General features: G+C 43.2%; 1 long non-coding RNA gene across 1 annotated transcript; it reads left to right on the forward strand.

Annotated features, from left to right (window-relative positions):
• The first annotated feature begins 19,481 nt into the window (after window positions 1-19,481).
• Window positions 19,482-21,263, forward strand: LOC145070808 (uncharacterized). Its single transcript, XR_013690080.1, has 3 exons — window positions 19,482-19,577; window positions 20,549-20,637; window positions 21,234-21,263. It is a non-coding gene; the product is annotated as an uncharacterized LOC145070808 (long non-coding RNA).
• The last annotated feature ends 2,138 nt before the right edge of the window (window positions 21,264-23,401 follow it).

The following is a 23,401-nucleotide window of genomic DNA, read 5'->3' on the forward strand; positions in this document are numbered from 1 at the left end:
GGGATGGGGATGGGGATAGATTTTTAATCCCCGATGGGGATGGGGATGGGGATGGGGATTCGGGTATGGGGATGGGAGCACGAAACCCGATATACCCGTACCCATTGCCATCCCTAGTTAATATGAACATTTTTGGACTTAAAACCCATTTTTGGGCTCAAAATGCTAAAAATACAAAATTAAGGGGCCCAAAACGACAAAATATAGATTCTGAAGGTTGAGATGAATCTAAACAGTTTCTAATATGTATTTTCTGAATATTAACATTTTAGAAGGGTTAAAAATGTGAATTTTAAACATAATGGGCCAAAATGGGCTTTTCGGCCCACTAAAGCCCCAAATTGCGAGATTTTTGATTTCGAGGGGCCAAAACTGCACATTTCTGTAAAACAGGGGATTACTAGTGTACTAAATCTATTTCAAGGGTCAAAAATGCTTTTCAAATTAAAAAGGGACCAAAGATGCAAAATTTTTCCATTTTGGGTCAAAATTGTAAAAGTTGCGAAAATGGAGGTTTCAACCGAGAAAATTTCATTTTTGCAGGACTTAAGCTGTTTATTAAGTAAATTTGTGCTAAAAATGTCTTTCCAATAAGTTTTGATACTAGAGTGTCAAGAAAAATAGTTTAAGGACTAAACTGGAAATTCTTTTATACACAAAGGGTTAAAAGTGTAAATTTTATCCAAGAAATGGCTTAAAAAGATAAACTCTAATTCTTAAAACAACATATCCCTTAAGATAAAAATACGAGTACTACATCTACCGGCGAAACGTAATAATAAATACACTTTCAACACCAATATCGTTACTAAATGAATTGATTCGGTCTCGAATCAATAATGAATCAAAAATCAATAAACAATGATACTTCAATACACCCACGGAAATTTACGAGAAGTCAATACACCATCTTTGGGCTCGAAAGTTTCAAATCGTGCTTGTGGGCATAGCTAGCCCAATGACGTGATCTTTAGGCCCGAAGGGAACGCGCTTACATGTTATTGGGCCTACTATGACCTAATTTCGTGTAAAAGGACTTTCAATAGATTTATTGTGCTGTTGGGCCCCCAGGGTCCTTTGGTACTGCTAGCAAAGTCGAGAAGTCAAATGCGAGTCGGGCCAAGTGCCTTTCGCATTCACGATAGCCTTGAACGACTTATGGAAATAACGAGGGCTTCGCACCCTCCTTTCTCCTCGGTTGTGGGGCTATGAGAAGTCAAGGTGGTTGGATTAAGTGAGTAGTACGGACGACGCCTAAGGGATCATTTGTATAGTTGTAAACTAGTCATTTTCATTAATGCATGATTATAACGGCTCACAACCCATAATTAATCCAATGTCACCTGGAATTATAGAAAACAACGTCGTATCGGAATAACACAAACTAAGCCACGTGATTTGATGTATTGGGGAAAACATCGGGTTTTCCCTAGGGAATTCAACATTCTTAACTATGTGATGTATACAAAGTCTAACAATTATTCACGTTTATAATAATCAACAAGCATACTTACGGATCTTCACACTTTTTCTTATATACAACCCATTTTTTTAGAAAATATCGGATTTTCTGTGGTTTTCAAACTATACAAATCATTTCTTTTCAAACCTTACTTATCAACTCACCAACATTTCATATGTTGACGTTTTTCCAAAATACTTGTATTCTCAGGTAACAGGTAAATCGAAGAAAAATGTGTCCAGTTATGTCATGATGTTTGTTTAATTAATATCGAATGGTTTATGTTTTGGAAATGTAATGTTTTGAAACAATGTACTGAATCTAAACAATATTGGTTGTAATATTTCAATGCATGGTGATGAATGATGTTATGATTCATGTGTAATCATTGTGATGGTATTCAATTGATTCACAATAGCCCTCGGACGTTTCCGCCGTCTGGTTCGGGGGTGTGACACATATTCTTCAAAACTGCTTAATCCCTTAAGACTTTAAGCTGAAAACCCGAATCTAAACCCACTAACATGTCTTAACTCATAAAGTCGATTACTTGGTGGCTTGAAACCCACCAAATGGACCCAAACTTGGAATATATCAACTAACTTCCATGGAAATGACTAGAACTCATAAATGGTCAGAAAAGGACCTTAAAGATCGAAACTTTCCTGACATAAGGATACATTTAACACTAAGGGTGGCAACCCTAAGCCTATAAACAAAGTTGAACCATAAAAATCCATTCTTAGGACCTAAAGAGGTCCAAAATCCATTAACATAGATGTAAGCATTCATGAGGCAAGTTGAAAGCTTTATACCTCCAATGAGTGCCAAATGGTGATGTAATCACGGATCCTTGAGCTCAAGATACTCAAGTTCTTCTTCTCTAACTTCTCCTTACTTTTTTCAAGCTTCTAAGCCCCACCAAGAGCTTCACAAAGCCAAAAACACACAAGGATGAAGGATGAGAGGATATCTAGGGTTTCTAAGGTTGAGAGGCTGGTAAGGAGGCTAGGGTTTGAGTCATAATGTTCTTTATATAGTGCTTAACCTCAATTATTAGGGTTTAGGGAATCTGAACGTACATTGGGCGTACACCTCCAACATCCGCGTCCATTCACTTCTCTACGTTGGGCGTACTTCTGCGCTGGCCACCTTGCATGCATGGTCTCTTCTTGCCACTTTTCTCCATTAGGGACCAATATTGCCAATAACTTAAAAGTGTCATATCTTCTTCATCCGAGGTCCGTTCCTGACGAACCAAATATCCACGAAAAGGTTGTGAGAAGCCCTACGCTCCTAAAAATATGTCCAAGCTTTAATGCCTTCCGAATAAAACCCAATTTCATAAAGAGCTCGAACTGCCACCTTACCGATATACCCATTGGCTCCAAGACACAACCCAACTCCCGGATCACCTCAATTACATTATCCATACCTAAATGGGTCTAGATTTCTCTTTGCTAAAGACCCTAAGCCTTATTATAACCTATCCTCAGGCCACAGTCCCGAATTAGGAAAGCGATTCAGAACATGGTGTTACAACTCTCCCCCGCTTAAATTAGATTTCGTCCTAGAAATCTTTCCTTACTAACACCTATATTCCTATAATGATTTTAGAAATGCCACCAATGATTCCATGCATAAAGCCATTTTCTCAAGACAATTGAAAACCTATCGAATTTCCATCCCGAAGAAATCAAACTTGAAGCTTCAGCAATGTCACAATCTTCAATTTCGAGTCAAGTCAAAGTCATCAAGTCAAACCGATCGACTCGTTTAACCTTGTGTATTGGGGCGCACGTTATGTAATTACTGTATAACTCACTATATTAATGAGAAAACATCACTTGGAAAGTTCGTGTGTTTAAATTTCCTTAACCTTAATGCTAAACAATGAACAAGAACAATAAAACAATGTTGCATACTCATCGGGAGTGTGTAAGATCCTAAAACATGGCTTAACGGAGTTTACGGACCTTGCATTGCGTAGTCGGACACTCACATTCGTCACACACAAACACGCTCTCAATCGGTTTCACTCTATCTCTTCTTATCGAGAATCTCTCCCATATCTCTCTAAGTATGTGAAATCTCTCCCAAATATCTCTTTGTATGAGAAATCTCTCCAAGAATGTCAAATCTCTCCCAAATCTCTCTAAGTATGTGAAATCTCTCCCAAATATCTCTTTTTATGAGAAATCTCTCCAAGAATGTCAAATCTCTCCCAAATCTCTCTAAGTATGTGAAATCTCTCCCAAATATCTCTTTGTATGAGAAATCTCTCCAAGAATGTCAAATCTCTCCCAAATCTCTCTAAGTATGTGAAATATCTCCCAAATATATCTTTGTATGAGAAATCTCTCCAAGAATGTCAAATCTCTCCCAAATCTCTCTAAGTATGTGGAATCTCTCTCAAATCTCTCTCAAAATCTCTCTCAACTTTCTATAGTCACTCGGGGCATCCCGACCCTCGAATTTGTCGAAAACAACCCAAAAACGGAAGTCTACGCGAAAAACAGACTTAAGGAGCCGAACCCCTCTTAGGACCCGAAAGTCTTCTTAGGACCCGAACCCTTCTGAGCTGAAGGCTGTTGAACCGAACCTCACTCAAAGAACCGAACCCGAAGGCTCCTGGAATCGAACCTCGCACATCACCCGAACCCGAACCTTCGGTACATTTCGGGTCTGATCACCTTCGCTTTTGAGACCGAGCCTTCGCTTCTGAGACTACCGAGCCTTCGCCTTCGCTTCGCGCCTAGCATCGTTATGGACCGAACCTTGGCCTAGGACCGAGAGGTCTCGCTGGAAGTCCCTTTTCTCCCGGTTTTCGACTAATTTTGTGTTTTAGGCCCGTTTTTAATTGTTTTAACACGGGATTTTCACCCAAAACTTTATTTTAACATATAAGACCCCTTAATTAATGATTTATCACGTTTTAAGGATAAAACCTTATCCAAAAGAGAGTAGGTGAAGTACAAAGGTAGAGTGTTAACTTTACTTTATTTCATGACACAAGCAACCCCATACCCACTCCATGCCTAACCCACACTCCTCCCCACCATACCTTGTCACTTCCTTGTACTTTTTACCCCTCTCACAAGCCATCCCCACGTTTTTAGGGCTAGTCACTCAACCTCTCTCCTCATTTTTCTTTCAATTACTCTCATTTCACCAAAGATCCAACTCCAACTTTTCCCTCAAACTTTTCTCTCTAATTCGAGATCCCAAGGCTGATCATCAAGTGTTCCTCCACTCTTGGTAAGTATAATTCATCCTCCTTGTGATTATTGCACTTCATTCTACTCAAATCATTGATTGCTTACACAAACTCCATAACTATGATGCTAGATTCTCGAAAATCTTCAAGGCATCTCCAAGTGTTCTTGAGTTAAACACTTCCATTCTTCAACAATCATCTACTGAAATCACTTAAGGTGAGTTCATACCCCTCCATTACCATGTTTTCTTAAGTTTTAAGGGGGAGAATACAAGTTAAAACACCATGAACATAACTAAACTTATCTAACAGCTTTCATCAGAAAAGGTGGACTCCATTCATGGACTGTTTTGGATAACTTAAACATTTTTGTTTTCAACACTGTTTTAGGTGCATGTAGTTCAGGTTCTTAGCTTTAAAATGACTACTTGCACATCTCCATATGATTTTTCTACAATTTATGGTGATTTTTACAAAACTGTCTATCATTTCAAACATCAATCCGGACCAGTCTGTGAATATGGACTTGTTCACACAAGTTAGAGGTCACTAAAAATTATGGAAACATTTATGAACAAACTAGACTCACTTTCCAAACTTGCAGAAGTTGTAGAACTTGATTTGGACATTTTATGATTTTTCTACAAATTTTCTAATAACAGTTACAGAAAATGTTATAATCAGAAAAGCACTAGCAATTTCATTTCACCTTGTAACATGTTGAGCAAGGTGTATGTTATTATGTGTTTATGTGTTATTGCAATATATGACATTCTTGTGTTAGTATCTAGATATACACCAGTTAACAAATGGATTTTTACTAGAGAAAACATAGAATAAACAAAGTGTTATTATTGAAGTATACCCATTACACACAAACATTTTATTAAACTATGTTAAGTATAGTTTACGTACTTTGCTATTACTACCCTTGTTTTGATAAACTATAATAGGTATAATTTATGATACATTTCCAAATACATACATTTCAGAAAGGTACATTTATACAAAAGGGAAGCTTTCATTATGTTAAGTGTAAATTCGTTAATAACTTTGTGAGACATTCGCTTCGCATAAATCATAAGTCCTGTATTGTAACCAGAGTCTCCTGGAGGGAGAGCGTGATAGTTGTATATAGATCTATATTGGGCTTGACAAACCCACACCAGAGCTGCTTGCAACAGCTAGACCGGCAGGTCTGTGGTGACAAGTGTTATTTCAGTTCTACGACGCCCGAAGAACGTCGTTTTCAGGCCACCTAGGTCATAGTATGGTTATAATAACTCACAGAAAGTATTAACCAACATAAGAATTTACGAGAATTTCATTAATATCATACACGTTTATGTTGAAATAAACTCACGTTATTTTCTGTAAATAAGGAAGATTACTCATACGTTTCGGTCTTTGGATACAAGACTACAGTATTCATTTTAAGGAAAATATCGGATTTTTCTGGAACAACTATACAATTACGAGACAAGCTTTTTCATAATTGTATACAAAAACTTATGAACTCACCAACCATTGTGTTGACACTTTTTTAAACAACTTGTATTCTCAGGAAATTACTAAACAGGAAATCAAGTGGATTTTGAGGATGGGACGTTAAGGCGTCAAACGTTTCATGTTTTTGTCAACATATTGTAATTGATTTTGAAACATGTAATTCATACAATGATGTAACTCTTTCAATTATATATATATATATATATATATGTTGGTTGTGTTTACTTTCATCACTATTGTCATTGTTGTTATGATACTACACATGAAGTCCTCCACCCCCGGGCGTTTCCGCCATCCTTGGTTTGGGGGTGTGACAGATTGGTATCAGAGCACGGTTTATAGTGAATTAAGTATATCAAACAACATAGGATATACAAACTATAAACACATTTGGGACTAAGAGTCTCTGATTTTAAAAAATTCTAACGGGTTATACTCTTAGAAAACGAATAGTTCTTGTTTAAAAGTATACCTACATGCATTACATACTCGCGTAGTGTCATAACTAGAAGAACATAAACTAAAAGAAGAGGAGTTGAACGCTATGAGTATGCCTTGGTATGAGTAATCAGTTCTGGTAAGGGTATAGCCTGATCAACTATATTTGTCCAAGAAGAGACTTACTCATATTGGGGGATAGTCGTAGGGGGCAACAAATCTAATAACCTTACTTCATCCTACAAAGAATTCCCTAAGAACCAAATCTAAACATTTAAAATACTATAGGAGTATTTGTATGTTGCTATATCGCAACATTATTATTATTAACCACTATCTGCTTCTTACACCCCTATTCTCGCACAGACGACATGGCAGGATTCCATTTACTAGGAGACCCATACTTTCCCAACCAGGGAAATGCCGGATGGATTGAGGAAGAGCCCGAAGAGCTGATTGAAGAGGTTCCCGAAGAGGATCCCGAAGAAGAACCCGAAGAAGAAGAAGAGGAGGTAGACGACGAAGAAGAATAAGAAGAAGAGGAAGACGACGAGGTGGACATGGATGAGGACGAAGGTGAAGAAGAGCCAGAGGAGTAAGTCTTCAACCCTCCTTACATCGCGAGGGTACTTGCAAACCGCTGGGGGCACAACGGGCCTGAGCCCCGTTGGGCAACCATGATCGAGAGGTGGAGCCGGCAACAATGCTAGAGGTCACCCTATGGCGACCAACGAGGTTACTATGACCTCAGCCACGGAGGACCGGCTGACAGAGCTCTCCCCGTTATGGTCCAACACATCACGAACTTGGGGAACCAGAGTAGGGAAGTGGCAGACCAGGTTCAAAACCTCAGCGCTATTACGACAGCCACCGATGCACGCACCCGGGATTTGGAGAGGGACTTCTATCCAGTGGACCAACTCATCGAGGACCTTACCGCTGCTTGAGCGGAGGTAAGGGAGTACCAGGAGAGGCACGCAGCTCTCGAGGAGAGAGTGATCGCGGCCGAACGCCGGATTGCAGAGCTTCAGGAAGCCTCGACCTCATCCCAGGGCCACCATGGACCAGATGCTACCCGCCGCGAGTAGTGTTCGCGCTACTCATATTTTGTTATAAATCTAGGATTTCGAGTATGCGTTGGTGCTACTCTTTATTGCGAATAGGTTGACCTCGCGACTAAGTGATCACACTAGTTAAAGGGGCTTTTGTACTGCCAAAACTTTATCTTTTATTATGATGTAATGTAGACCCTTGTGAGGTCAAATTTCTCAAAACAATATGTACTAACAAATTATCAATGAATGTGGCATGTATTTTACTTCCTTGGATGCTGACACGAACCAAACACATGACTCTGCCCGGGTCAACACTATTTAATTCATAAGTTTAAATTGCATAAACTTTTCGATGAATTAACTTCTAAATTAATAAACTCGGATAAAATACAATTGAGATGAAACAAGTAACGCTCGACTCGCTATCACCATTGAAGTCTTACCGAAAAGTCTTTTCTTTTTATTTTTTTTATGTCAGAACCATGCCACCAAGGAAAAGACCAAGACCTTCCGGAAACTCAGCACCACCCCCTCCACCACCACCTCCGGAGTTTGATCCTGTGATGTTTCAGGCTGCAGTAACAGCAGCCGTGGCGGCAGCAATGTCGCAAATGGGTATAAATGGTTCCAGCAGTTCCGGATCCGGGAATACTAACTCGAATCAGGGGGACAGCACGGGGCGTACTAAGGAGTGTTCTTACAAAGACTTCACGAATGGCAAACTCGATCCTTTCGACGGAAGCGGGGGCATCATAGCGCTGATGCAATGGTTCGAAAGGACCGAAGCAGTCTTCGAAATCTGTGCTTGTCCCGAAGCGAGCAAAGTCAAGTATGCGGCATTCACTTTCACAAGAAAAGCTCTTACTTGGTGGAATGGCCGAGTTAAGTCACTTACTCTTGCAGTGGCTAACTCCATAGGCTGGGAAAACTTAAAAGCGTTGATTTTAAAGGAGTATTGCCCGAGGGGAGAAATACAAAAACTCGAAGAAGAACTCTGGAATCTCAAGATATCAGGGACGGATCTCGAAGCTTATACCGCCCGATTCAATGACCTATCACTCCTCTGTCCTGCAATGGTCACTCCGGAGGAGAAAAAGGTAGAACGATACCTTTGGGGGCTATCATCCCAAATTCATGATAGTGTTCTGGCCTTGAAACCTACTACCTTTGAGAGTGCCAAGGAATTGGCACATCAACTTATCGATCATAGGGCCAGCCGTGGCACCATGGTCGCCACCACCGACCAAACAAAAGGAGGGAACAACAAGAGGAAGTTCTGGAACAGTAAAAAGAAACAACTGGCATAGGACCCCACAAAGAAGCAACAGACTGTTGCTGTCCGTGCAGCCACTACTGCTACCGCTCCAGCGCCACCAAAGCAATATGCTGGAAATCTCCCCAAGTGCAACAAGTGCAACTACCACCACAATGGTGCTTGTCGGGAAATGCACTACAAAAACTGCGACAAGAAAGGGCATACCGCTCGTTTCTGTAAAGCGCCAACACGACCAAACAACCAAGTTGCCAATGCGGGGGCAAGCCAAATCTGCTATGGATGTGGTGAAGTAGGACACTTCAGGAGAAACTGCCCCAAGGCACAAGCTCCTAATGCTGGTGGTGTAGGGAGAGTCCTGACGATGGGACACGGAGAAGCAGTCAAGGACCCCTCGGTGGTTTCTGGTACGTTTCTCCTCAATAACACATATGCATGCGTACTATTTGATAGTGGGGCAGAGAGGAGTTTTGTGAGCCATCAATTCAAACAATTACTAAAACAAACCCCTCATTCATTAAAAGATACATACGTAGTAGAAATGGCTAATGGGAAAGAAGAGCACACTAATGATATATACTCAGGGTGTACCCTCACTCTAGACAACCATTCGTTTAAAGTAGACCTGATGCCGGTCACAATAAAATGTTTTGACATAATCATTGGTATGGATTGGTTAAGCTCCCATCATTCCGACATTCTATGTTACGAAAGGGCCGTTCGCCTTAATCTGCCAAATGGCGAAACCCTCTTCATCTATGGCGACAAACCCAGTTCAAATTTGCAAATCATCTCTTGCGTCAAGGCCTAAAAGTATCTCCGAAAGGAATACCACGCATTTCTAGCCCACGTAGTAGATACGAAACAAGAGGGGAAGGATATCAACGACATTCCCGAGGTGTGCAACTACCCCGATGTATTCCCCGAAGATCTTCCAGGTGTACCCCTCGCACGACAAGTCGAATTCCGGATCGACTTAATTCCAGGAGCTACCCCCATCGCCAAAGCTCCATACCGCTTAGCACCGGCAGAAATGCAACAACTTTCCAGCCAGTTAAATGAACTGTTGAGCAAAGGATTCATCAGGCCAAGCGTCTCACCCTAGGGAGCACCGGTCCTGTTTGTAAAGAAGAAGGACGGATCTTTTCACATGTGCATAGACTACCGGGAGCTAAACAAACTCACTATCAAGAACCGATATCCCCTACCTCGAATCGATGACCTCTTCGACCAACTCCAAGGAGCAAGCTACTTTTCAAAAATCGACCTGAGGTCGGGTTATCATCAACTACGATTTCAAGAAGAGGATATTCCAAAGACTGTGTTCAGAACTCGCTACGGGCACTATGAGTTTGTGGTAATGCCCTTCGGATTAACAAACGCACTGGCGGTATTTATGGACCTGATGAATCGTGTAACACCCATTTATTTATTAATTAAATAAATAAATTAATGAATGATTAGTAGCCCTAAAATAAATAATTATATATCAAATGATGGTCTCGTAGAGCTAATTGTCACACTTTAAGAGATTTGGGGTTAAAAGTGTAAAATCCAGACTTATTATGAAAGAGATTTATGTATTCAGGGTTTGAATGGTAAATATTAGCTCTGCTTTGAAAGAAAATATGAAGGGAGGGACTGTTATTGTCAATATGGGAAACTTTTAGATGGAGCGGGTTTATATGTCTCGGCAAACCCTAAACCCTTCATCTTTCAGCCGCCTCCATTCATACTCTTCATCTTCAACCTCCGACAGCCATTCCTTTTTCCCCCACCTAGTCCGTTCTCCGGCAAGCTAGCGGCCACCACGCAATTACCCGACCTCCTGCCTTGCCGACCGATCGAGACTCCATCTCGCTATCGCCATCAGCTGACCCCGTTGTCACCGGTGTTAGTCATCAGCCTCATAGTCGCCATTGGAGCCGGATTAAACCGCCGCTACGTTCTAGCAGCCGACGAAGACAAGGATGCTGCTCCGACGTGATTCGGTTGTCGAGATCGCAACCCTAGCCGATGCCCCGCTGTTGGCGGCTGTTGAAGACGATGAGCCTCCTGCCTTCCTCATGGCCACCTTGCACCGCTGCCACAATGAACGTTGCTGATGCTGCTGCCCTTCGACGATGAGCGTTGCCGCTGCTCCTTCTCTACCGCCATAGAGCCGCTGTTACGCCACTGCCGTCGCCACTCACCTTAGGTGGGTGGCTGGGTTCGTTTTGCTAGAAGAAAATTTTAGGGTGTGTGCTCCCAGTCACGTGTGTGTTTTGTGTGGTTTATCTTGGTCGGAAAATGGAAAAGAATGCCCACCATGGCCGCCGGCCATGGTGGTTGCCACCACACGCCACCGTCGGCCGCCATTAGGTTGTTGTTTATGTACTTGTATTAGTGTGTGTGTGTGTATGTGTGTGATTATTTGGGGTGTTAGCGTTGTAAAATGTAATCGGAAAGAAAAATAATGAAAAGAAACTCAAACCACCACCGTAGGGTGGTGGCTGCCGCCTCCTGCCGCTACCGGCCGCCGTGTCGGGTGGCGGTGTGCTTTGATAGTGTTTGGACTTGTTTGGATGATTGGACAAAGGACTAAAACCCTAATGGGCCCAATGAAGCTTAATGGACTCTATTGGACCCAATAAAACCTTAATGGACCCTAATAAAACCCTAATGAGCTTAATGATATTCTAGTGGGCTTAATAGGCCCAATAAAGCCCTAATTGATTTAAAAGCCCAACAAATTAATTAATGGACTAGTATTGGGTTGGAAACCCTAATTAGGGGGGATTAATCGGGACACACGAGAATTATTTAACAACTGGAGATATTAAATAATAATCATTGGCAAAGACTAATCTAAGCAATATCGAACTTAATGGATTAAGTCCTTAATGGATTAAGTGCTTAATGGGTTAAGTAGGAAGCTTAACCCTAATCATCATTTTATGTGAAACCCTAATTTCATTTGGGTTTATGGTTGGGCCTTTATGTTGGGCCTTAATGATTGGGATATCAAATGGGCTATCCAAGATCAAGCAAATGGTCTAGAGCAATTTAATGGGCCTAGGGTAAGGCCCAAGTAAGGGGCTTGGGCCCAATTTAGAAAATTGGGCCATAGTTTAGGCCTTAATGAGTATATGATGTTGGGCCTGAGAATGAGACCATGTATAGGCCTAGTCCCAATTTGGAAAATTGGGCCATGTGTTTGGCTTTGATTCCTAATTTACCTTGGGCCTATGGATTGGGCCTTGGGCTTGAATAAGCCAAGCGATGGGTAATGTAGTAATTACCCAAAGAATGTATGTATGGTTATGTATTGAGACCCAATTATTAATTGGGTGTTATTTTGGTGTTGACAGTTCGGGAATCTGTCAGCCAGCAGCTGGGGTCGAGTCTGCGGGACTTCGGCAAGTGTGGGATTGTGTCTTCGGGACTTCAGCAGTGTGAGGTGAGTTACCTTCCAGTAGCGGTGGGTCTAAGGCCACAATGCCGACCCACCAGTAGGAGACGTATGATAGATGATTGTCTTTGTGATATCATCTAGGTTTGCTACTACCTGATATGTTATATGCTAGCATGATATGTTGTATGTGATAGTAGTCGAGTTCGGTTGTTAGGACCGAAGGGTAGTCAGACACCCCAGATACGTCTGACAGTATGTGATGATATGTTTGCATGCTGGCTTGTTATGTTATATGCGATAGAAGTAGTATGAGGGGACCAGTCCTTGTGTTCGGTTGTTAGGACCGAAGGGTAGTTCAGGCACCCCAGATATGTCTGATAGTATGTTTATGTTATGATATATGTGATAGTAGCAGTAGGGGGTGGAATAGTCCCCGAGGGTCGGTTGTTAGGACCGACGGGTAGGTCAGCACCCCAGAATGGCTTGACATGGGTAGGTCAGCACCCCAGAATGGCTTGACACGGGTAGGTCAGCACCCCATAATGGCTTGACACAGGTAGGTTGGGCACCCCAGAATTGCCCGACATTATGTATGCTATGTGATTGTATGGTATGTGGTATGATGGGGGAACTCACTGAGCTTTGTGCTTACGGTTTTTAGTTTTGGTTTCAGGTACTTCATGTTTAAAGGAAAGGAGTCGGCTCGATCGCAGCGCATCACACTATGGTTTTCCGCATATGAGATCTTTGGGATTACACTCTGATATTATTTTATGATAACACATTTGGTTATTTCTACTTTGGTTTTGACATGACATGATATTACGGATGTTTTATTACACTTTTGGTTTATAATGTCATATTTAAAAATGAAATTTTGGCATGTATTTTTGGGATGTTTCAAGTTGGTATCAGAGCCTTGGTTTGAGGGATTCGGACATACTCTCGGGTGTGTCTGAACTCAAACTAAGGGCTTGGTATGAAAGTTTTCAAAAGTAAAACCATTTTATAAAAAGGAGTTGAAAAGAATCTGAAAAGAGAAAAGAACCTTGAGAAGAACAAAGTGTGTGATGCGTGCAATCAGTCGAGCTCAATTAAGTTTTCGCCAAGATACCCATACATGTTATGATATGATATGATATGATTATGAGAACTGAATGCTAGATTAGGGCTAAGGATCTAGGAGGATGCCTTATATGCCTATTGTATGTGCTTGTAGACTTGCATGCTAGTACAGATCAGTCAGTGATAGGATAGCCTGTTTAGGTTATGCCTGATTGTATGAGCCTTTGAATTGCATGTACAGATTCCTGATTATAGGATAGAATGATTTGATTGGAATATGATGGTTAGAGTTTCCACTGTCTGAATGCCGCTTGCTTTGTGCTTTGTGGGACTTTTACTAATGTGAGCTAACTATTAGATGAATATGCTAAGTCACATGTGGCACAGACTGGATAATCTCAGATTGATAGATTTGACCCTATTGTGCAGCTCTTGTCTGAGTCCAACCGTTATAGGGATGAGTCTGTTACTTGAAGGATTATCTGACCTCTGTTGCCTGTGGCTATATTCATGAGGTAGCTAGTTGACATTACTGGGAATCTTTCGGCAGCTGAGGACCAGATGAGTTCGGGAACCTAGGGAAGCCTAGGATATATTTTAGTGAGTTAGTAGTGAGACTCAGTTAGACTTAGGTGTACTGGTTGAGGAAGTGACTTGGAGGATCCGGGAGGATTGCTGAGGAAAGTATGGATAGGTGTGGAAGGTAGTATTGGGCCCGTACTACTGAAAGCACAGGATCCATACTCGAATCAGTAAGAGACTTGGAGAATCTAAGAAGTTTCAGGGAAGAGTTTGTGACCCATTTTGGGAACAGAGGATGTTCCAGTTGTTGCAGCTTAGCCTTTGGCAAGCGAGATAGTGAGCGTGGCAGGGTGTCAGACCCTGAAGGATATGATTTCCAAGAGGTTGTAGATGCGAGATCGATTAGGAGCACCCTAGAAAGAGAGGGTTGTGCTAGGCGGGTATAGTAGAGGGTCCCGGGAAGAGACCCATGACTTCTGATCATCGGGTGAAAGGCCAGTAGGGCCTGAGTCAGAGCAGCGCGTATGATAATGTACACAAGGGAGTTTGTCGCTCCGAGGAGTCTAGGCTACTACAGGCGTGGCAGAGTTGGTCATGTCTGCAGAAGGTGACCAGTATTTCCCCCGACGTTGCGAGTATGTCATCTTCTATTGCTACTAGATGGATGTTGGGGATACGTATCGCATTGGAATTGTGAGTGAGTTTGGATAAGTCAGACCTCGGGTCGGTTTTTCTGATAGTGCTTGGGTTACCAAGGATCATATATGCCATCCTGCATGCCGAAAGGTCCTTGATGAACCAAAAGAGAGACGCATCTTGAGAAGTGGGTTCCGCGCATACCGCTATCATTTCGGATTCTTGTCGGGATCTATGCAGGAGTATTATTTAGAGGATACTCGATCAGGGTTGGAGTGATTGTTCTCCAATGAAGTCAGCGTTCAGAGGTTCTACCATTGTTCAGGTATGGTCGGTAATTGTTTATGGATGAACTTTAGAGTTCAAGGCGCTACCATTGCTAAGACAGAATTGGTGATAGGAAGAGGGTAGTGTCAGTCGCGGGTGTTAGATGCATAAGTGGTTGGTCATTGGATGTTCAAGAAGATTGTGTTTTCGCATGGGCTGTGTTCGGTTAGAGTTCAGTGGGACTGCAAGATTAGGAGAGGGAACGAGGATTCGTCAGCTAAAGTGTAGATTAAGGTCTTCAACTGACAACATGTTAGATGGATTGAGGTGTCATACTGGATCAGATTTCAAGAGTACTCATCGAGATTTCCGAGGATGGGAGATCTCCAGGTCTAATCGGCGATTAAACGTCAGCATTGGCAGGCACAGGTTGTCATCAGTGGGATATTAGAAGGCGAGAAGGATTGGGAATCCTTCAATTCTCGCGTACACTGAAGACTTAGTCGAATCTAAGTGGGGGAGAGACTTCTTATAAAGTTCTCCAACTATGAGTTCTGGTTGCGCAAGGTGCAATCTCTTGGCCACCTTGTCAACCAGAAGGGTGTTCTAGTTGTTTCGGCCAAGATAGAGGTTGTGATACGGTGGGAGATTCCGAGGTCTCCATCTGAGATTCGGAATTCCCTGGGTCTAGCAGGTTACTACCGGAAATTTACATGGGACTTCTCCGAGATTTTGATTCCTTTGACCCGACTGACCAGGAAGTCGGTGGCCTTTTGTTGAGAGCCTGAATAGCAGGCAGCCTTCAATACTCTCAGACAGCAGTTGTGCGAGGCACTGATTCTCACCCTGCAAGAGGGTGTAGATGATTTCATGGTTTACTGTGACGCTTTGATCACGTGCATGAGTACGGTACTGATACAGTGGGGTCACATGATAGCAGGTTTCGGGAACCATATTTGAGTTTCGGTTAGGACTCAAGTTCAGTTGTGTGTTAGGTCGAGTGCGTGTTCGACCCAATATGGAAAGTGTTGTAAGACAACGGGTGTAGCCGTAGCATTCACTAGTAGTCAGATAGTTTGGGAAGTGTTGTAAGATTATGGGGGTAGCCGTAGCATTCACTAGCAGTCAGATAGTTTGGGAAGTGTTGTAAGACTACGGGGGTAGCAGTAGCATTCACTAGCAGTCAGATAGTTTGGGAAGTGTTGTAAGACTACGGGGGTAGCCGTAGCATTCACTAGCAGTCAGATAGTTTAGGAAGTCTTGTAAGACTACGGGGGTAGCCGTAGCATTCACTAGTGGTCAGTGAGTATGGAAAGTGTTGTAAGACTACGGGGGTAGCCGTAGCATTCACTAGCAGTCAATTATCATGGGGGTGTTGTAAGTCTGCGGGTGTAGCCGTGGCATTCACTAGGTTGGTAGATGGCATGAGCATGTTGGTAGAACGCGAAAGGAACAGTAGTACCCACCAGTTCGGGTGTAGCAGTAAGAATAAGGAAATCCATGGATTGGATTTCGGGATTACCTAGATGGATTATATCTGGTTGAGCCAGTGATAGGACTGTAGGAACGCCACTACAGTTATGGGATCAGGAAAGCAATGGACTGTATAAGACTTCGTTTGGGATAAGGCTACCATTGGTCAGGTAGCAACCACTTCCAGCCTTAGATTTGATGATGACGGGATTCGACGCATGGATCCGATCAGTTATATCAGAAAGTAGTAGAGTCACAGTGGCATGATAACTAGTCGCAACTAGTTTCAGAGAAGGATTACGCCCAGCAGTCGTGCGAGACGACTTAGTGGGAGTCCCTTAGCTCCGCAGCCGGGCAGAAACTCGATATTTCAGGTGACTGATGGATGAATTGAGACCAGGAAGGTCTCGAAAGATTTTGGGAAACAACTATGTAGCAGCTTACTGCTTCAGGTAGTTCAGTGTTCGAGTAGTTTCAGCGTTTGTGCAGTATTAGTATTTGCATTTGGGATTGCAAGTTCGGACGGAATAACAGATTGTTTGGGGTATGCCAAGTCACTCGCAACGGAACTAGTAGAGCTTTGGCCGAGTCTAAGTGTTATTGAAGGATAATTAGGTCTATGACCCTGTTTTATAGTGGGAACCACGGGTTATTAGAAGTTGAGTAGTCAGTTGTGAGATAAACAGACTGGATTCGTCGATGATGAATCATTATGAGTGGTCTGTCAGGGTATCAGACCATCTCGAGATAGTAGATTCAGACGAAGTAGATGTGATCCTGTTGCGAGGAATTTGTTCATATGAGGATATTAGGGCCTTGCGAAGATTGGTCATAGCTACCCTGGGAAGGATAGGGTGTCCCCAAGACGGTGATCATTCTACTAGAGTGGTTGGGCAAGTAAGGAATGGTAAGGAATGATTTCGAGGACGAAATCTAATTTAAGTGGGGGAGAGTTGTAACACCCGTTTATTTATTAATTAAATAAATAAATTAATGAGCGATTAGTAGCCCTAAAATAAATAATTATATATCAAATGATGGTCTCATAGAGCTAATTCTCACACTTTAAGAGATTTGGGGTTAAAAGTGTAAAATCCAGACTTATTATGAAAGAGATTTATGTATTCAGGGTTTGAATGGTAAATATTAGCTCTGCTTTGAAAGAAAATATGAAGGGAGGGACTGTTATTGTCAATATGGGAAACTTTTAGATGGAGCGGGTTTATATGTCTCGGCAAACCCTAAACCCTTCATCTTTCAGCCGCCTCCATTCATACTCTTCATCTTCAACCTCCGACAGCCGTTCCTTTTTCCCCCACCTGGTCCGTTCTCCGGCAAGCTAGCGGCCACCAAGCAATTACCCGACCTCCTGCCTTGCCGACCGATCGAGACTCCATCTCGCTATCGCCATCAGCTGACCCCGTTGTCACCGGTGTTAGTCATCAGCCTCATAGCCGCCATTGGAGCCGGATTAAACCGCCGCTACGTTCTAGCGGCCGACGAAGACAAGGATGCTGCTCCGACGTGATTCGGTTGTCGAGATCGCAACCCTAGCCGATGCCCCGCTATTGGTGGCTGTTGAAGACGATGAGCCTCTTGCCTTCCTCATGGCCACCTTGCACCGCCGCCATGATGAACGTTGATGATGCTGCTGCCCTTCGACGATGAGCGTTGCCGCTGCTCCTTCTCTACCGCCATAGAGCCGCTGTTACGCCACTGCCGTCGCCACTCACCTTAGGTGGGTGGCTGGGTTCGTTTTGCTAGAAGAATAATTGAGGGTGTGTGCTCCCAGTCACGTGTGTGTTTTGTGTGGTTTATCTTGGTCGGAAAATGGAAAAGAATGCCCACCATGGCCGCCAGCCATGGTGGTAGCCACCACACGCCACCGTCGGCCGCCATTAGGTTGTTGTTTATGTACTTGTATTAGTGTGTGTGTATGTGTGTGATTATTTGGGGTGTTAGCATTGTAAAATACAACTGGAAAGAAAAATAATGAAAAGGAACTCAAACCACCACCGTAGGGTGGTGGCTGCCGCCTCCTGCCGCCATCGGCCGCCGTGTCGGGTGGCGGTGTGCTTTGATAGTGTTTGGACTTGTTTGCATGATTGGACAAATGACTAAAACCCTAATGGGCCCAATGAAGCTTAATGGACTCTATTGGACCCAATAAAACCTTAATGGACCCTAATAAAACCCTAATGAGCTTAATGATATTCTAGTGGGCTTAATAGGCCCAATAAAGCCCTAATTGATTTAAAAGCCCAACAAATTAATTAATGGACTAGTATTGGGTTGGAAACCCTAATTAGGGGGGATTAATCGGGACACACGGGAATTATTTAATAACTGGAGATATTAAATAATAATCATTGGCAAAGACTAATCTAAGCAATATCGGACTTAATGGATTAAGTCCTTAATGGGTTAAGTAGGAAACTTAACCCTAATCATCATTTTATGTGAAACCCTAATTTCATTTGGGTTTATGGTTGGGCCTTTATGTTGGGCCTTAATGATTGGGATATCAAATGGGCTATCCAAGATCAAGCAAATGGTCTAGAGCAATTTAATGGGCCTAGGGTAAGGCCCAAGTAAGGGGCTTGGGCCCAACTTAGGAAATTGGGCCATAGTTTAGGCCTTAATGAGTATATGATGTTGGGCCTCAGAATGAGACCATGTATAGGCCTAGGCCCAATTTGGAAAATTGGGCCATGTGTTTGGCTTTGATTCCTAATTGACCTTGGGCCTACGGATTAGGCCTTGGGCTTGAATAAGCCAAGCGAGGGGTAATGTAGTAATTACCCAAAGAATGTATGTATGGTTATGTATTGAGACCCAATTATTAATTGGGTGTTATTTTGGTGTTGACAGTTCGAGAATCTGTCAGCCAGTAGCTGGGGTCGAGATCGCAACCCTAGCCGATGCCCCGCTGTTGGCGGCTGTTGAAGACGATGAGCCTTCTGCCTTCCTCATGGCCACCTTGCACCGCCGCCATGATGAACGTTGCTGATGCGGCTGCCCTTCGACGATGAGCGTTGCCGCTGCTCCTTCTCTACCGCCATAGAGCCGCTATTACGCCACTGCCGTCGCCACTCACCTTAAGTGGGTGGCTGGGTTTGTTTTGCTAGAAGAAAAATTGAGGGTGTGTGCTCCCAGTCACGTGTGTGTTTTGTGTGGTTTATCTTGGTCGGAAAATGGAAAAGAATGCCCACCATGGCCGCCAGCCATGGTGGCTGCCACCACACGCCACCGTCGGCCGCCATTAGGTTGTTGTTTATGTACTTGTATTAGTGTGTGTGTATGTGTGTGATTATTTGGGGTGTTAGCATTGTAAAATGTAACCGGAAAGAAAAATAATGAAAAGAAACTCAAACCACCACCGTAGGGTGGTGGCTGCCGCCTCCTGCCGCCATCGGCCGCCGTGTCGGGTGGCGGTGTGCTTTGATAGTGTTTGGACTTGTTTGGATGATTGGACAAAGGACTAAAACCCTAATGGGCCCAATGAAGCTTAATGGACTCTATTGGACCCAATAAAACCTTAATGGACCCTAATAAAACCCTAATGAGCTTAATGATATTCTAGTGGGCTTAATAGGCCCAATAAAGCCCTAATTGATTTAAAAGCCCAACAAATTAATTAATGGACTAGTATTGGGTTGGAAACCCTAATTAGGGGGATTAATCGGGACACACGGGAATTATTTAATAATTGGAGATATTTAATAATAGTCATTGGCAAAGACTAATCTAAGCAATATCGGACTTAATGGATTAAGTCCTTAATGGATTAAGTGTTTAATGGGTTAAGTAGGAAACTTAACCCTAATCATCATTTTATGTGAAACCCTAATTTCATTTGGGTTTATGGTTGGGCCTTAATGATTGGGATATCAAATGGGCTATCCAAGATCAATCAAATGGTCTAGAGCAATTTAATGGGCCTAGGGTAAGGCCCAAGTAAGGGGCTTGGGCCCAATTTAGGAAATTGGGCCATAGTTTAGGCCTTAATGAGTATATGATGTTGGGCCTGAGAATGTGATCATGTATAGGCCTAGGCCCAATTTGGAAAATTGGGCCATGTGTTTGGCTTTGATTCCTAATTTACCTTGGGCCTACGGATTGGGCCATGGGCTTAAATAAGCCAAGCGAGGGGTAATGTAGTAATTACCCAAAGAATGTATGTATGGTTATGTATTGAGACCCAATTATTAATTGGGTGTTATTTTGGTGTTGACAGTTCGGGAATCTGTCAGCCAGCAGCTGGGGTCGAGTCTGCGGGACTTCGGCAAGTGTGGGATTGTGTCTTCGGGACTTCAGCAGTGTGAGGTGAGTTACCTTCCAGTAGCGGTGGGTCTAAGGCCACAATGCCGACCTACCAGTAGGAGACGTATGATAGATGATTGTCTTGGTGATATCATCTAGGTTTGCTACTACCTGATACGTTATATGCTAGCATGATATGTTGTATGTGATAGTAGTCGAGTTCGGTTGTTAGGACCGAAGGGTAGTCAGACACCCCAGATACGTCTGACAGTATGTGATGATATGTTTGCATGCTGGCTTGTTATGTTATATGCGATAGATGTAGTATGAGGGGACCAGTCCCTGTGTTCGGTTGTTAGGACCGAAGGGTAGTTCAGGCACCCCAGATATGTCTAATAGTATGTTTATGTTATGATATATGTGATAGTAGCAGTAGGGGGTGGAATAGTCCCCGAGGGTCGGTTGTTAGGACCGACGGGTAGGTCAGCACCCCAGAATGGCTTGACACAGGTAGGTCAGCACCCCAGAATGGCTTGACACGGGTAGGTCGGGCACCCCAGAATTGCCCGACAGTATGTATGCTATGTGATTGTATGGTATGTGGTATGATGGGGTAACTCACTAAGCTTTGTGCTTACGGTTTTTAGTTTTGGTTTCAGGTACTTCGTGTTTAAAGGAAAGGAGCCGGCTCAATCGCAGCGCATCACACTATGGTTATCCGCATATGAGATCTTTGGGATTACACTCTGATATTATTTTATGATAACACATTTGGTTATTTCTACTTTGGTTTTGACATGACATGATATTACAGATGTTTTATTACACTGTTGGTTTATAATGACGTATTTAAAAATGAAATTTTTGTCCTGTATTTTTGGGATGTTTCAAATCGAGCGTGTCGACCCTACTTAGACAAATTCGTGATTGTATTCATTGACGACATTTTAATCTACTCCCGAGGCGAGGAAGAGCACCGTCAACATCTCCGGCTAATCTTGGAAACACTGAGGGCTGAGAAGCTTTACGCCAAATTCTCTAAGTGCAAATTCTGGATCAGAGAAGTGAATTTTCTTGGCCATGTGGTCAGCGAGAAGGGGATACACGTGGATCCCTAAAAAATCAAAGCTATCGAAAATTGGTCAGCACCTACAACGCCGACAGAAATTCGATAATTTTTAGGGCTCGCCGGCTACTACCGAAGATTCATACAAAACTTCTCCAAGGTCGCCAAACCACTCACCACCTTGACTCAGAAAGGTGTGGTATTTAAGTGGGGAGATAAACAAGAAGCCGCTTTCCAGACATTAAAACAAGCCCTATGCAGCGCACCAGTTTTGTCTCTTCCAGAAGGAATCGATGACTTCGTGGTATATTGTGATGCCTCAAAACAAGGCCTCAGATGCGTGCTCATGCAGAGAGGGAAAGTCATCGCTTACGCATCAAGGAAACTTAAGACACACGAAGTTAATTACACTACCCATGACCTTGAACTGGGGGCGGTAGTGTTCGCCTTAAAGATCTGGAGGCACTACCTCTACGGCACAAAATGCACCATCTTCACCGATCACAAAAGTCTTCTGCATATCCTTAATCAAAAAGAGCTCAACATGCGGCAACGAAGATGGGTTGAACTGCTAAACGACTACGAGTGTGAAATTCGCTACCACCCGGGCAAGGCCAATGTAGTGGCTGATGCCTTAAGCAGGAAGGAATATTCGGGCCGCCGAGTAAGATCCTTAACCATGACCATCCATTCCCACCTGGCCACGCAAATCAAGGAAGCTCAACTAGAAGCCTTGAAACCAGAGAATGTGACAGGTGAGGCATTAAGGGGAATGGCTAAGAACTTAGAAGTCAAGGATGACGGAACTCGTTATCTCAGTAACCGAATCTGGACACCGAAGTTCGGTGGGATCCGAGACGTGGTCATGAATGAAGCACACAAGACTCGATACTCCATCCATCCAGGGTCAGACAAGATGTATCTAGACCTCAAAAAGTTATACTGGTGGCCGAATATGAAAGCCGAGATTGCTACTTATGAGGGCAAGTGTCTGACTTGCGCCAAGGTCAAGGTGGAATACCAGAAACCCTCAGGACTACTACAACAGCCTGATATACCGGAATGGAAGTGGGAACGGATAACCATGGAGTTCATAACCAAGCTGCCTAAAACTTCAGGCGGGTTTGACACTATATGGGTAATCGTAGACAGATTGACCAAGTCTGCGCACTTCCTGCCAATAAAGGAAACTGACAAGATGGAGAAGTTAACCAGGATATACATCAAGGAGATTGTGCGACTGCATGGTGTACCAATATCCATTATCTCCGACCGAGATAGTAGATTCACTTCACGATTTTGGCAGTCCCTGCAGAAATCCTTCGGAACTAGGCTAGACATGAGTACGGCCTACCATCCACAAACCAACGGGAAAAGCGAGCGCACTATACAAACATTAGAAGACATGTTGAGGGTCTGTGTGATAGAATTTGGTAAAGCATGGGATATCCATTTTCCGCTGATTGAATTCTCCTACAATAACAGCTATCACACTAGCATTAAGGTTGCTCCATTCGAAGCTCTCTACGGTCGCAAGTGCAGATCACCCCTGTGTTGGGCCGAAGTGGGGGATACTCAGCTAGATAGGGGGCAAGTCCCTAATAGCACCCTTACTGGTCCTGAAATCATAAGGGAGACCACAGAAAAGATTGTTCAAATTTGGGAAAGAATGAAGGCGTCTCGTGATCGACAAAAGAGTTACGAAGACAAGCGACGCAAACCCTTAGAATTTCAGGTCGGAGATCGGGTATTACTAAAAGT

This window comes from Lactuca serriola, chromosome 8, assembly GCF_051521515.1.
Source record: "Lactuca serriola cultivar US96UC23 chromosome 8, Lser_US96UC23_V15, whole genome shotgun sequence".
Taxonomy (NCBI): Eukaryota; Viridiplantae; Streptophyta; class Magnoliopsida; order Asterales; family Asteraceae; genus Lactuca; species Lactuca serriola.